Source organism: Elephas maximus, chromosome 8 (genome assembly GCF_024166365.1).
Source record: "Elephas maximus indicus isolate mEleMax1 chromosome 8, mEleMax1 primary haplotype, whole genome shotgun sequence".
NCBI lineage: Eukaryota > Metazoa > Chordata > Mammalia > Proboscidea > Elephantidae > Elephas > Elephas maximus.
This window is the reverse complement of record NC_064826.1, coordinates 78,442,483-78,459,060: the sequence shown is the minus strand read 5'-3', so window position 1 is coordinate 78,459,060 and position 16,578 is coordinate 78,442,483. Positions and strand designations below refer to the sequence as shown.

General features: G+C 39.0%; 1 long non-coding RNA gene across 1 annotated transcript in view; it reads left to right on the top strand.

Moving 5' to 3' along the window:
* The first annotated feature begins 1,023 nt into the window (after window positions 1–1,023).
* The window catches only part of LOC126081446 (uncharacterized), a 230,027-nt gene continuing 214,472 nt past the window's right edge, over window positions 1,024–16,578 (top strand). The window contains exon 1 of the long non-coding RNA XR_007518395.1: window positions 1,024–1,328. This is a non-coding gene — a long non-coding RNA (uncharacterized LOC126081446). The remainder of the gene's footprint in view (window positions 1,329–16,578) is intronic.

Genomic DNA, 16,578 nt, shown 5'->3' with positions numbered 1-16,578 from the left:
GAGGAGGTTTTTAGCCTCTTGGCATCAATGACTACTTTGAGAATTTAATGAAAGCCACAGACCTGCTCCTCAGAAAATGTACACACACATAGACACAGCAACCTTTGCAAAATGTTTGAATTCAATGTCAGGAAGCTAACCTTTGCTGTAAAATACATAGACTATCAAAAACATTCAGACATACACAGAGGAAGCAAAACTGGTATCGGGAAACAAAACAAAGTGAAATATTGAGCCGTTGCTCCTATTTAAAAAAAAAAATAAGATAGAGAAATCTTAAAATGAGCTACCTTAAAAAAAAAAAAGTTAAACCCAAAGGGTTATTTCTTACTGTAACTGGACAGGATTAGGCATAGGCTACCCATCGATGTGGTGGCCAAGAGCAAACAGGGTCAGCAAGAACCATCTGGACAAAGAAACCTAATTCTAATGAAAAAAAGGCAGCCAATGTTTTAAAAAATATATTTATATAAATAATAACCCTTAAGAAAGTATAATTCTCCCTTTTCCTACATCACAAGAATATTATCGGGGCTTGAGGAAATAGGCTTAGAAAAAGCAATAAATAAATAAAAAGAAAAAGCAAGTAGTAAAAACAGTACTGGCAACCTCCAGGTGAAAATAGTGGAATTGGTAGACTATCTGATACTTGACCATGTGGAAGATTCTTTTGAGAGTTTGTTGGATAGTGGAGAAAGGATTAGCTATAGTTACATAGAAAAGTAAGCCAAAAACAAAAACTAACAAAAAAACCCAAATTTGAGGGTATTATTACTTTCTGGAAAAATAAAACAAAAGCTGTCCTTGAAGGAAATAATTATAGCTCACCACTTGGCTTAGCAGTAAACAGTTTATATAGAGTCATGGTAATTTAAACAATAATAATGTGGGGGGCAGGTAAGGAAATTAGTCATCATCTTTCATAAGAATTGAATGTTATGATTTAAAATGATAAATCAAGAAATGTCAGTATAAATACAACTTTCAGAAATTTGGAGATAATTACTTTGAAAAATACAAGACATGAATAGTGCTTATCTTTGGGGGTTGAGATTAGAGAGTCAGAAGGGATAGGTAGGGGGGTCAACTTTTTTTTTTTTTTTAGTATGACTTTTCTAAAAAAGATATGTCTGTATCTAAAATGGTCAGGCTTAACATTAAAAACCCCTATTTTGGATTCTCTTGAGTAATTAGAAGACCCAAAACTACTGGAATGTAATAAAAGGAAAGCAAGCTCTGGGCCTGAAAATTGGCTGCCCCCTTAAGGGGCAGTTTGTGTTTTCAGGTTTTCCATTCCTCGGCAGCCCCATCCTCTCTGCTGGCCTCAGGTATGTATTTGCGTTTCCCAGCCTTCCCTTTGATGAATTTTTTAGTGTTACTGTTTGTTAAGAAGGAGCCCTGGTAGCACAGTGGTTGAGTGCTCGTTAGCCTCTCCATGGGAGAAAGATTCGGCAATTTCCTCCTGTGAAGGCTACAGCTTTGGAAACCCTATCGTACAGTTCTATTCTGTCCTCTAGGGTCGCTTTAAGTCCGAATTGACTTGATACCAATGGGTTTTTTTTTGGTTTGTTAAAAACACTTATTTGAAGTTCAATAATTCTACTCAATTTCAGTTTCTTCTTTTAATTCAAGTAAAATTGTATTTAATATTTAAATTAAAATTACATTGGATAGTATGATCCTAATTATATAATAGCCTTTCTATCTACCTACTTCTGAAACTGTGTAGAGATGTCTAGACAAGTGTTCATCAGGGGTAACATGGGCTAATCTGGGAAGAGGGGTGAAGGGTCAGCTATTGCTTTCTTCTTTGTGATTTTCTATATTGTTTGAGTTTTTTTAATAATTGTTTTTGTAAAAACAGCAATAAAGTCATAACTTAAAAATAATCTTATCTACTCAGCAACTCATTTTGAAGCTCTACTTATAAACGAAGCATTATCTTTTTCTCTTTATCCCTCCAGGTAATTCCCTACCCAGACTAATTTGTTATCAAGCTAGACATTTTTCTCCAGCAATATTTGCAAATTTGTAAGCTTTCTGAGGGCAGGTGTTATGTCTTTTTTGTCATAACCGTGTCCCCAGTGCCTAGAGCAGTGCTGGACACACAGTAGACCCTCAAAAATATTTCTTGAAAGACTAAATGGATAAAGAACCTGTTGATAAGCAGTCCTATGGGAAGCAAAAGTGTAAGAAGTACATGAAATTTCCTAGGTATTTGTATCATACTTTGGAGGAGCTCCAAGCACCTGATAAAGATTTTTCTCTAGAAACAGTTTTATAAGGCAGCTATCAAGTGCATTCGACTAAAACCGTCTTTGGCTATTTCTCAATTCCAGTGCTGATGTCTAGTGTAAAATATGTGTGGGCCACATTGCCTCTTCAAGCCAACAGTATGGGAGAATACTGACTCACACTGTAGCAAGAAATGGAAATTACAACCCAGATCAAAAATGCCTAAGTTATTGGTGAACCTGGTTGAAAGCTGCAAAGGGTGGCCAGGGCATCCTCATTTGCCCACAGCGACTAGTGTCGAAGTTGCTGAGCTGGTTGATGGTGTGGTTCCCAGCGCTACACCGCTGACTTTGGAGCACCTCTGCTTCCTGCTCCCCTTTATTCCTTAGGCTCGAGGGACTCAGTCTGCTTCCCTTTTCTCTGTAAATTCAAGACTGGCTGTGGAGTAAAAACAATCCTGCCCACACAGTCACAATGTGAAAGTATTCAAATGACACTTCCATGGCCCAAAATATTTCTGGACCCTCAGCTTCTGAATAGCTTCAAAAAAGAGTTTGCTGGCCACAAAAGAAAACCAATCTGAGCTATTTACTTTTATTTTATCCCAGACAGTATTTGTTGTCTTGCCTTGCTCATTATACTTGCTTTCGAATGATTTTGGCTGTTTTCAAAATTGCAAGCCATTCTCGAAGGATTCCACCATTAAAGAAATCCAAAGAATGTGCAGTAGGCTCAGAAAGAAGCCCTAAAGGAACATTTGAGAAGGGATTATATTAGAGGTTAAACCTTGGGATAAGGAACTGTGTTCTTACATATAATCATATGATAGATATACATGCTGTCTGTGGTTATTATTTTAATGATTGTAATATATTTAAGTTTTTAAGAGAAAGTATGCTTTTTAATATATTATTTTAAAAACATACCAAATTTGATTATTGTAAGTTATCTGGTAAATTTTCCTGTTTCAATATAGTTTTGATTGTTGAAAACAAAGCTTTGTTACTCTTGTGGGTGCACTATAGTGTCACTTTTACAAATGTAGTCCTTCATTGAGCCTATGTAGAAATGGTATGCCTCTTAGTCAAAGTCACTTGACTTGTATGTTTCTATGATCCAATCAGTTTTCAATGCTTCTGGGAAGGATCCTAAAAAGGTGACTTTGTAAAATTGTTGTTTTTTTTGTGGCAGTTTTTTTGTGACATCCTCCAGAGGAAAATTAGAGTATATGTATTTTAAAAATTAAAGCCCAAAATCTGATTCTTCTGAAGTCTGATTGCAATGCATCTATTTAAAAAATTAGATTTTGAGAATATCATGTTATCTCTTGGGTCATTGAAAATAGTTCTAGAACTTTTTATCTAAACTCACTGTGGATGTTTAAATTATCAATTGTTTTGATTAGAAAATTGCTTCTCCCTGACCACATATCCCTTTAACTCTGGGAACACCAGGGCCCCTATGTATTGGACATAAATATCAATATAAAGAAGGGAATGATGACAATTTCCACGATGTCATTCTGCTCTCCAGCCCTATTCCACTCAAATGACTACTAACTTTACAGATGTGTGTTTGTACCAATCTGATTGGGTTCCGCTTCTCGAATGGACTCTAGGGCTACAGAGATGAGTATACTCATATTACGTCAGGGAAATACTTAAGGCAGTGGTTCTCAAAAAAATTTTTTTTTAAACTGCCACATGCACATGTTCACAAGTGTTTATCAGCAACACAGTGCCATCAGTAGCTAATAGTTATGCATAGGTGAAGGTGGATATGGATGATTCTCAAGTCCAAGTGCTAGAGGCATCAGCTCTATCACTTTCCTTCTCATGGAGCTAGTCCTACCACTGTACTGTGATGCTGTGGTTGACAAGCAGTGACTTAAGGGATAGACAGATGATGTCCTGTTATATTTCCTCTGTACATTTAATGTTGATTCTTGTTCCTCAAAGTGTGAGCCAGGAACCAGCAGCATCAGCACCGCCTGGGAGAATTTCAGAAATGCAGAATGAATGTTAAGCTCTACTCCAGGCCTCCTGGATCAGTATTTGCATTTTAACAAGATTCCCAGATGATTTGTACACACTTCAGCTTTTGAGAAGCACTGATGTAGATGGTTTTATATAAGCTCACAAAAATTGCAACTGCAGAAAATGCTTAGTTGCATTATTTTGGGTGATTGATATAAACAACAAACGAAAAACACAAGCAAGCTTAACAGACACCATTATCCCCTCTTTCACAAGTGATGGTGTGAAATGATTAAAATAAAAAGTTGCTGTGGAGTTGAATTGATTCTGACTCATGATGAACCACGTGTGTCAGAGTAGAACTGTGCTCCATACTGTTTTCGATGGCTGATTTTTCAGAAGGAGATTGCCAGGTCTTTCTTCCAAGGTGCCTCCGAGTGTACTCAAACCTCCAACCTTTGGTTTAACATCCTAGCCCATTAAATCTTTGCATCACCCAGGGACTCCATGAAATGGTTAAATTCTGACTTGGATATTTTTCCATTTTTTATTGCCTTTCACTTTGAGTTTGGGTTCTTTCTGGCTCACGTGGTAAAGCTGACTAAAGCTCATCTTCCAAACCAGCATTCTGAATTTACTACTCCTGGGGGCAAGATTTTGTGCTTGCATCTAAAATGAAACCACAGCTTTTAGAAGTAATCTAGTTTCATCCCAAATCAGAAGCGAGGATTAAGGGTGTGACCAACTGACCAAAAACACATTGTAAGGCCATTATGCAACTGCAAGCCTATGTCAAAAACAAAATCCTGTGCTTGGGAAGTAACACATTCATTCCACAGGAGACTCCTTGGAACCCCAGCAGGTCCAGCTGGAGCCCCAGGAAGGGCTCTGTTATCTCCTAGACCATTGTTTGGTGGGATGTTGAAACAATTCCTCTTCTCTCTTACTCAACTGGTGGGAATATAAATTGGCATAAGTCTTACAGAAAGCAGTTAGGTAAACATGCATCAAAAGACTTCGAAGATACATATCCTGTGATTCAGCAATTTTACTCCTAGAAACTTATTAAAAAAAAATAATCGTGTGTATGAATTAGTGGTATGCCAGTTCTATGAAAGAGATGGCTACAACGTCCATACAAGGCAAAAGAAACCATGTGCTTGCCTATCGTTAGCATTTACCCTCTGACCCCCCCCCAAAAAAGTCTTCCTCAAAGTAATGGAGGGTCCTTTAGGAATTCATTTAACCCTACCTGGGCCTGTTTCCTCATTTGCCAACAAGAGTTTGGGATAAGGGCGGTGTTCCTAGAACATTATGTATGTAGGACACCTGAAAGAGAATCCTTTAGCCTGTTTGTATGAAATGCAGATTCCTGGGCCTGAATGATCACAACACCCTGTGAAGGAAGGAGTATCTTCATTTTACAGAGAAGAACACTGGGGCTAAGAGAAACTTCCTTTACTCACTTAGTGGAGAGGTAGGGCTGGGATTTGAACCCAGTTGTGCTGATTTAGAATCCAGTGCTGTTCTATTACTCTAGGTGCAAGGGAAACATAGGCGGACAGGTGCAGACCCCAGCCTTTGTGAGCTGGAAGCAGGAAGAATGTATACTTTGTCATGTACCCTACACGCAGGAACCTATCTATGGAAAATAGTGCCTAGGGCAATTAGTGTTAAATTGCTGAATGACCACTCACAGCTGGTGATGGAAACTCTGATGGCCAATAGAATCTGCTCATTGGTGCCCCATCTCAAGCAGCAGCTGGGTACACATGCAACACCCAGGGCACGCACCCTATCTGCTATACCTTAGTTATGCCTCTGCCCACATGGTTCCTTAAAGTGGCTTTTTGGGTTGAAATTCTTTTGTAAATCTTTAATTTACTACCATGGAATTAGTAAAACTTCTGGATTTCATTATAGAAAATAGATACTCTACTTCCCATATATTTAATATTCAGTAGCCAGTGAAGATGCCCCATCTCAATTTCAAGTTACAGACCTCTGTAGCAGTAATGTATGTTGGCCTGCTTGGAAAGATGGCCCTCCAGTGGACTGGAACAGAACTGGCTCCCCGTTCTGTGGGTTATGGCTACTTTGCCAGGTGGGGCAACATACCCTTACCTTCCATCCCAGGCAAACCCTGGTTTCTTTTCCAGTAGTTATAGATTTGATACTGCCTTCAACCTGTGCTGTTTATAACTCCATTATACTTTCTGAACAGCTTCCGGACTGTTGGGGGTGGGGGGGAGGGGACTTCTTTAAGCATTATTTAAAGAAATGTGTTTATTAAGCACCTCTAATGTTTTTTAATGTGCCTAGAACTCTACAAAATCATAGGGGTACATGGTGAAGAAGTACTCATGGACCCACGCCCTCATGGATTAAGATCACATTGTTAACAGTCCGCTTTTAAATGCCTTCTCCTGCATTTGTTAAGCTTTATGCTAACATTTAGTTAACTAAGAAAATGATCAATTAAAATAAAGTTTTGTACATAATTCTAACTCGCCGGAAGTACAGAAGGGTGCAACGTCCTGCACAACCTAGTAAGTCATCACTCCCGAAGAGGAGACCCACAATATGTTAACCCGTATGTTAAAACTGCGAGTTCTTTTTTTCTAAACGGTGTCAAAATCTGGTTGCTTTGAAAAACCTGTCATGCTATTTAATGCCCTTTTGTTATATCTGATCTTCAAGTTTATGGGTTGCTTTGGTTAGTGGTGGGAATGGCGGAGAATTAGTGTAGCCTTGAGGAGGATGAAAGGAGGAATGGAAACGATTTTAGAAAAGCTTTTTCACATACAGGAAGGAGGAATGGCGAAGAATCAGTAACGCATTCTTAAAACGATTAAGTCATTTACTGGGGCATTTTGAAGCTTCATTAAAAATTAACAAATTGGTTTTAATGCATCACATCTCACTTTGCTGGCAGTTTGCCCAGTGCTTTGAGGCTCTGGTTAATGGGCTTGGATAATCATGTCCAACAAATGGCAATAATTTGTCTTTTTAAAAACTCTCTCCCCTTTCAGTTGATTGTAGTGAAGCAAAGACAGGAAGAGGTGGGCCCTTTCTTACAAGCAAAGATTCTAATTTTAATTAATTGTACAAAAAAGGTAGAATCTGCCAAGTGTTGCTACTGAATCTGGGACTCTGATTATAAATGCCTTTGCTGAAAGCTAGCTACATCTATGTATGTTTAAGTAAATTAGACCAGAGTCACAATTCTAGACCTCTTCGAACTACTTAAACTCGCCATAATGCTATGAAAGTACCAAAGCAAGTAAACCAGCCTGGCCCTGTGGCTGATGAACAGGTTTAGCTTAGGGCCCCAGCCTTGTCCATTCATTCCTGCTCTAGGAGGCAGAGTCCCATGGGTGCTTCTTGTGTTGCATCCGCAAATCAGGGAATCTCCTGTGAATGTCCATGCCTGGATCAGTATTTCATCTGCATAGGGCACTAAGATCTTGTATGTGTTTTGTATGTGTCATTACTTCATATGAAAATCTGTGACAACCAAGTGTCATTGAGCCAGAAACGGCCCCAAAAGATTCTGATTTAGATCCTAGCGCTTGTTTTTTTTTTTTTAAATATCCCTATTTTAGAAAAGAGAGTGACTCCAAATCTCCTTTCCTCATCACCCTCACCTCTTTGTAAACATTGATCAAACACTTCCACCTTATTTATTTGTCACACACACATGCAAATACACCCCACATTCTCTATTTCTAGTTATTTATTTTTAAGCAGAGGAATAATTTAATGATACTTTTGAAGCAATCTTCTAGATAAGTCCTGAAAGCATTAAAAACATTTTCCCCACTATTCCTAATTAGCTCATCTATACCTGATATACGGCTTCTAACCAAAGGGTTTGCAGTTCGAATCCACCAGGAGCTCCTTGGAAACTCTTTGGGGCAGTTCTACTCTATCCTATAGGGTCGCTGAGAGTCGGAATCGACTCGACGGCACTGGGTTTGGTTTTTTTGGTTTTGGTATACCTGATATATTAGCTTTTTTCCTAGTGATTTACACTTACGAATTTTTCCAAAGCATCCAATTTAGTCTTTATAGAAATGCTAAACAACTGTCTTTTTCCACTCATATTTTATGGGTTTCTATAAAGTTTAATTGATTATGCATAATTAAAATAAGCATAATAGGAATTTGCAGTTTTGAGAACATAAATAAGAGACAACACAGCAGTTAGGAACAGAAGTGTGCAAGGGTGTCAGACATGAAATTCCAGCAATAAGTGTTCAGTATTCCAGGGCCTCAGCATGTGACTGCCAACTCAGTGACTTGATTAGGGGAAAACTGACTAAGAGAGCTGGGATAACTAACAGTTGTCAAAGGTTTACTCTGGGCCAGCCCCATCTTAATCACTTTATACAAATCTCTCACCTAATCTTTACTGTAAATAGGAGCACAGGCATCATCATCCCCATTTATATAAATGAAAAAAATCTCTGCTAAGCAGCTTGTCTAAAGCCACAATGATAGTAAGTACCACCAAAAAAAAAAAAAAAACCCGTTGCTGTTGAGTCAATTTCAACTCATATCGATCTTATAGGACAGAGTAGAACTGCACCATAGGGTTTCCAAGAAGCACCTGGTGGACTCAAACAGCTGACATTTGCGTTAGCAGCCGAACTCTTAACCACTACGCCATCAGGGTTTCCTTGATAGTACATAGTAGAGTAAAAAAACAAAAGAAAAAAGACTTCAAAAACCCAGATCTGGTTGTTTCCAAAGGCTTAATTTTTACTACGGTACCCAAAACCCACCCAGTTTATCTACAGTAGTGCAACATTATCACCATGGATTATGACTATCTACAAACTCAGAGAAATCTACACCTACAGAAAGAATGTAGATGTCACAAGTGAAATATCCACTTTAATAAGTGATGATCGCTTTCCCCATTTGGTATCAGTTTGTTGCTGTTCCTGTTACAGGAATTCACAAGAAAAGTTTTGTTGAAGGGTCCAGGAAAAACACAGGCAATGACTTTTGGGCTCTGTATAAATGAAGCTAAGTAAACAAAATGTCCCCTTCTGCTCTAAGTTATTTATTAGAAAGTTTACAATTTCAGTAGTGGCTGATGTCAAATTTAATATATCCCCAGGACTTACATGATTTCAGTCAGCTTGCAAATTTCTAAGCTAGCAACATGGGGACTTTACGACAGACATTTGTTTTCTTGTGGTTCTTTGCATGGTTGCCCCACCCTGTTCAGTTTAAGTCCTTCAGTTTTGATGAAAGCTTTGATCTTTGATTATAGAGAATAATTAGGGTAATTAGGGAATATTTGTGGTTTTTATTGGTGACCTAGACAGTATATGTATATGGCTAAGCTGTGGGATGAACTTGATTTTATGTATATATGTATTTTTTTTTTCTTTTTGACTTCTCTTACCTGTAGAGAACAAAGGGCTTTTTATGAAATAAGCCTTGGGGTAAGCCAACCATTTCTTTTGGGAAGCTCTTGGAGCTGTTGAAGACAACTGGCTAGAAGTCCTAGTCAGAAATGAATCAGCCGACTCTATTGCTCCTCATTCTGCTTAACGAAGTCAGGATAATCCTGGGTTTAATAGATTTTTGCAATCTTTTGTGATTAAATGGGATAAACGTGCCTTAAATTAATTTGGTACTCAATTCCCTAGAGTACCTTCATCATTGGCATACTTATGTCATACCTTTTTGCATATCTGCATGCAATAGGAAATTGCTGATTTCCATGGTATAAATATTCCCCCCATGGCCTAACTCAAGCAAGCTACCAGTGTGACACTATTGAATGCTGGGTTGGGAAGAGGTGTACACAATCAGTTCTCATGAGCTGGTACCAGCTGGCTCCAGAGCACCCCAGTTTCACCCCGTGTCCTTCAATCAGCTAGCTCCTGCAGGTTGCTTGCTGAGTTTTCAAGTTATTGCTTTATTAATTCTTTTACTTACTACTCCAAATGCACTTGTAAGTGAAAGATTTATTTTAGGAAAAGACCTGGCCATCTGCTGCTATAAAGATTACAGTCTTGGAAAGCCTGTGGAGCCGTTCTACACAGTCCTATTGAAACCCCAGTTCACCGTGGCTTCTCCTACTCCCCCGGGGCTCTCCCTGCTTCATTGATGTCTTTGCAAACTGCAGTTTGTCTCACATGCCAAGATCTTGGTGCATGTGCAGATCAAGAAAATCATGTCCTTACCTGACCCTGGACCTGAGCATCACCAGAAGGGAAGATATTCTCCAGAGCACAGTTCCACCTGAGTCCCTTCAGAAAGCGAGAAGTCCCACAGCTCCAACTTCCTATGAAGAGTGACTCAGCGTGACTTAGCATCCAGATCTCCAAATTTGGACATGGAAGGGCTTGAGGTGTGGGGTTTCAGGTGCCAATCCCTGCCCCCGAGAGGATTGAGTACATATAAGATCTCCAACTCCTCAGGCTGGGAGTGCATGGTCTTTAGGCCACAAGGCCCCACTTTGCTCCTTGTCTGCGCAGACAATAAATTGCCACTTTCTGTTTCCCTTGCAGTTGGTTTCCCTCTTATTACAACTGGCTAATAGGACAGGACAAGAATCCAAGAGGGATTCGGTTACACTGTAGGGTCATTATGAGTCAGAATTGACTTGAAGGCAAACAACAACCACTACCACTATATATATGTATATTTAAATTAATTGATTTATTTTTTAAATTGACATTTATTCTGTTTTACACCCTCAGTTTTGGGGTTTGTATACCATGTTTTCAAGGGACTCAAGACTTGCCTGTTCAATTTGCTCTTTTTTTTATACCATGTTTTCAAGGGTCTCAAGACTTGCCTGTTCAATTTGCTCTTTTCAGTATTGAGTCAGTAATAAAATCAACCCAAGCATAAAATCAATCAGCCCATCAACTTCAACTCTTTCTCCCATTTTATTCTCAGAGATATCTCTAGTGTAAATAGTTAATGTGACTGTGGAGTCTGATTTTTTGCAAGAAGGGAAAAACTGCAAAAACTAGCCCCTAATTTTATGCAAGTCCTTCCTAATATTTGAACAGGATTCCAAGTGTAGGTAAGATGATTCAAGTTACCTTTTAATGATATAATGAAATAGGATTAACTTTCTCATGCAGTGTTTTCTGCTTTTCTTGTCATTTTCGGAAGCTCTCTCTCTATTAAATTGTGTAACACCAGTAGGATGAAATACAGAACACTACCACTTATTGGTCCTTTTTCTTCAGGACAAGATTTCCAAACTTAACACAGTCTCGCTCTTCTCAGATAAGCCTCTAGTTCTTTTACCATTAGAACAAAGACATGACCACTCCAGTCAAGTTAATGAAGCATTCACACCTTGATAGTTCCTTCTGCCGTAAACACATGGAAATTATCTAGAAAATACAGTAAGAAAAAAATAACAGAAAAAAAAATGCATAACTAGCTCAAATACAAAATAAATGGTTTTGGGTCCACAAAATGTCATAGACATACCAGAGAATAAGCAAAACTAATACTGTCATCTTTCAGGTGTTTCTCAACTTTTTTCCCCCACCTTGACACACACAATCTCACTTCCCTGCTTCATTTTTATCTTAGCACTTATCTTCTAACATACTATATGTTTTACTTATTTATTTTATTGTCTATCTCATTTGCCTAGAGTATCAGCTTCATGAGGGCAGGTGTTCTGTTTGTGAAATATTTGTTGAATAAATAAACAAATAATAACACATGTAAAGCACTGAGCAAAGTGATAATATGTAGTAAGTTCTCAGTAATAATTGTAATTGTTGTGCCTTGGAGTTGATTCCAACCCATGGTGACCCCACGTGGCTACTGAGAAGAACTGTGCTCCATAGGGTTTTCTTGGTTGTGAGGATGGCGCAGGACCAGGCAGTGTTTTGTTCTGTTGTATATAGGGTAGGTATAAGTTAGAACCAACTCAATGGCACCTAAAAACCAAACAATCTTTACGGAAGCAGATGGCCAGGATTTTTCTTCTGCTGTGCCTGTGGGTGTTTAGAACAGCCAACATTTCAGTTACCAGCTAAGCACAAACTGTGTCACTCAGGGACCACAGTAATAATAATAGTTATTATTAACAGTGTTGTAGGAAAAATTAAAAAAATCATTAAGATTGGTAAAGCAAAAAGAAAGTTTTGTTCAGCATATATTCAAAGAGGCAAAAGTAGGAAATGGACAACCATGCTGCCAGAGCCATGTCTGCCATTGCCCAAAGATTATTACAGAATAGGCAAGAATGGGAAAATGGAGAAGCATGCTGCTACAGCCGTGTCTGTCCAAGTCCAGGAAATATTACAGAATAAGCAAAAGTGGGAAAATGGACAAGCATGCTGCCACACCCATGTCTGCCCTGAGGAATGTTACAGAATCATCAGTATATATTAACATTACAAATGGGCAAAATCATTGAAATCTTCACCTTTTCACAGATTGGCTAGAAACTGTGATGCTATATTTTGAATTGTCTTTCTTAACAATCATTGGTAACAGTTTTATTAACAGTCAGGAGGGTCTTCATTGGTCCAACAAATTTTCTATTCACTAAATTTTTTTTTTTAAATGTTAATAGAAAAAGGTAAGAGTGGAAAGACTTTTGTGTTCTGTTTAATTGGTTTATGTGAAATGTTCCCTAAAAGATATTTTCCAAGATTATCCTAGCTATAGTCTTTATACCTCAGGGCCCAGTTGATGTGTCCTTGTGAGTCTTTGTGAGCCCAGCTCCAGCTGGGTCACATTGTCTGTGTTCGAGAACAGGGTTTAATGATTCCAACATTATTTTCTAAATCAACAAGCAAGTCTTGGTGCTGTCAGAGTCTGATACTTCTCACCTCATTTCTCTGTCTCTCCCACCCTTTGCCTCTATAGTTATTACTCCCTTTACTTTTCTCTGCTATTCTTTCTTTCTTGTTTCCTCTCTGTCCAGTGTTGCATTCAATGCATCGTGCTTGTGGAGAATATCAGGGGCTACTACAGACTCCTTTCCCTACCTCCTATTGTTAGGAGATCCTAGAGGCTGAAGACACCTAATTAATTAGTACTTCACCAGTTATCAGGCCACTCCCAGTCACCTCCCCAGCATGTCACTCAGTTCCTCTAAGTTGTTTTTGCAGGCCCTCTGGAGAGCCCTGGACTGGTCCAGGTCTGACTGGCTCAGAGTGGTCAGACATGTGCAGAACAAAGATGACAGACAGATGACCCTGGGCCACCATGCATTCTCAATAACACAAGGGAACTCACATCAAGGATCAGAAAGACTCATGCCAAGGAACCAAACTCACTGGACATACATCACCTGCAGTAGCTGAGCACATTTCAAAAGTGAAGAGTCCATTGGCCACGTCTGTGCTGAGTCTTAGCCTCACCTCATAATGAATAATCAATAGAAACTATGAATAGTTAAAACTCCCTGTTCCTGCCCACTGTCTCCCTCCACCCCTATATGCATATGTATAATTATAAAATGTGACTGATTCTCAAATTGAGGAACTTAATCTGAGGTCCATACCTCTGAGTTCCCACTTGCTAGCCTGCAAAATAGACTCTTCCTCTCAAAACCAGCATCTGAGCTTTTGGCTTCTTGCTCACTGGGGATGGACCCATTGATCTGGTTTCACTGTTTCTCAGTTCAGGCTGCCTATATGTCTTTATCTTATCTTGATAAACATAGAAAGTATAGTGGGAGAATGAGAGGCCTCACAATATGAGTAGAGGGTAGGATCCCTTCTTATTTATTCTTCCCCCATCTCAAGTTCATTGCTGCTTCCTCAGGGCTACTTAGCTTTGATGTGTGTAGAGTCTAAATTTCTTCCTGATTCATATCAAACCACACAGATAAAACACAGCACATTGATATTGTCTTTTAAAGACACATTGTTTTTATCTATGGAAAGAAACCTGAGTTTTGAGGTGGAAATAAAGAAAAATTTGTGGAATGAAGAGTAAGAAGTGACCTACAACAAGGATACTATTGGAAAGGTGCAGGACACCAGGGATTTGAATTTAGTGCTGAAACAATCTACTTTTCCTAGCTCAGAAATCCAATGAGGACAATAAACACAACCTTCCACCAAAGAGGATTTTAAGAGAAATGAGGAACCTTGACATTGGCTTTAGTATCTGAATTGTATCTCTCCAAAAGATATTTTAAAACCCTAAAGCCTACACCTGTAAATATGACCCTAGGTTTGGAAATTTGGTTTTTTTGTTACATTGTTAATGAGGTCATACAGGAGTAGGGTGCATCCTAAACCTAGTTATTTCAGAGTGGTGTCTTATAAAAAGAAAAGAATAGACACAGAGACATATGGAGGAAGATGCCACAGATGCATCTGTAAGCAGCAAAGATTTCCAATAGTCACCAGGAACAAGGAGAGAGGCCAACAGAAGGAATCAACATGGCCCAGACCCTGATTTGGACAGATTAGCCTCCAGAACTGTGAAAAAATAAATGTGTATCTTTACAGTTACCCATTTGTGATACTTTTTGTTACAGCAGTATTAGGAAACTAAGGCAGTATCTGAGAGCCCTAACTTTTCCTGATTATCTAGCTCCCAGTTTACAGGTTGGGAGTAAGTAGGGTAGATGATGTGGTGGGATGAGGAACCTCCTGCATTCGATGAGTGGGAATTTGCCAGCTTGTACCTGGTAAGAATAAAGCAATAACTGTGGCTTGTTTCTATCAGCAGCTTGCAAGATTTTTTTGCACCCTTTGCGCTAGGTCTTGGCAAAGATCAAAAAAGTTTGAAGAAGCAATGCAGGGATTTTATCCACAGTAAATAACATGTGGATTGAAGGAATTATAAAATTATAGAGCACAAGCAAAACAAGAAAGTGTTATAAAGCTAAGTTGAAGATTTCAGTTGAGTTTGAATTTAGAAATCAAATGACCATACAATAGCTTACAGTCCCACGTTCCACACATCAACTGTTTACTGTAAGGATCCCTGTTACTCTCCTGATTAGCTTCAAGGTGATGCTGTCTCTGCTAAATCTGAGTGTGATGAGGATGTGATATTTAGGTCGTCTAAATGAGAGATGCCAGCCAGAGGCCTCCTAATGAATTATGATCCCTCCATGGTGACATATGGTAATTATCACCCTGCCTTGCTAGAGTGCTCACCCTGGCTGATGCCACAAACCTGCTGGGCCACATCTCTGGGATTTGAGGTGGTGAAAATTGTTGAGTTTCATGAATCAGGAACTCCCTTAGCAACAGATACCCCTGTGGCTAAGGAGCACTGATTATCCATCAGTTATGGCCATCATCATATTTCAGAGCAGGGAGGAACCTGGGAACATTCTCTGGCCTATTTCTATTGCTGTAGCCTTGTGGAACTAGTGCAGACTTCAGGGTTATACAAATTGGGTCCAAATCCAGGAGTTTGTTTACCAAATAAATGACCATCTGAAAGTTGCTTAAATTTTCTGAGCCTCAGTTTCTTTAGCTATAAAATAGAAATAATGGTTGCTGACAAGTTTGTATGACAATGGATATTTAATCAGGTTTAAAAGTACTTATTAAGCATCTATTATGTTGCAGACAGTGTTAGGTGGCAGGGGTATAATCATGAATGAAAAAAATACTCTCCTTACCCCCAGGGAATTCATAACCCAGCTGAGAAGACAGCTATTAAATAGTGATGGCAGAGATTGATAGCTCCAAAAAGGTAGCAGTATTACTATTCATTTGAAAAAATGAGGCCATTGGATTTCCACAGGGCTAAGTGAGACACCCCATTTACACAGTTAATAAGTAGAAGAGTCAGGACTGTATCTGAGGCCTCTAACTTAAAATCCAGTGCTGCTCACATAAGCTGGTACTTCTGGTCCAGAACCACAGTGACGAGACTGGTCCTTTGGGCTCATTTAGAGGCAGCTTTTAGTGACCAGAGGCCTAGGAATCATGGGTCCCCTTCAGCATTGTCCATCGTTGCCATGTCAGACTTATTTGAAGTCGGTTGTAATAACCTAAAAGCCACGATTAGCTCATTCTATACGGAATTTTTGTATGCTCTTGCAGGTTCTTGAAAAATCTGCATAAAGGTCAGTAACGTAAGCCACAGACTTAGAAAGGTTTAAGTGAGCACTGTTTTGCATTGACCAAACAATGTTATTGCTGTTGAGCAGAGTGTTCATTATGTTAACATTATGTAACTCTTTTAAAGAACCTGAGACATTCATTTGAGAATTTAATGCCAACAAAAACTTTGTTTCCTTCTTTCTTACAGTGAGAACCATGTCAATAATCACGTTTGCCTTTTTGTCCAGCCTGCCAAAATACTCAGAGACTCAAAATCTGTGCCCAGTCTCAGGGACTGCTTTAATCCTTGAGGTTGGCATATATGTCTCCTCATTTCC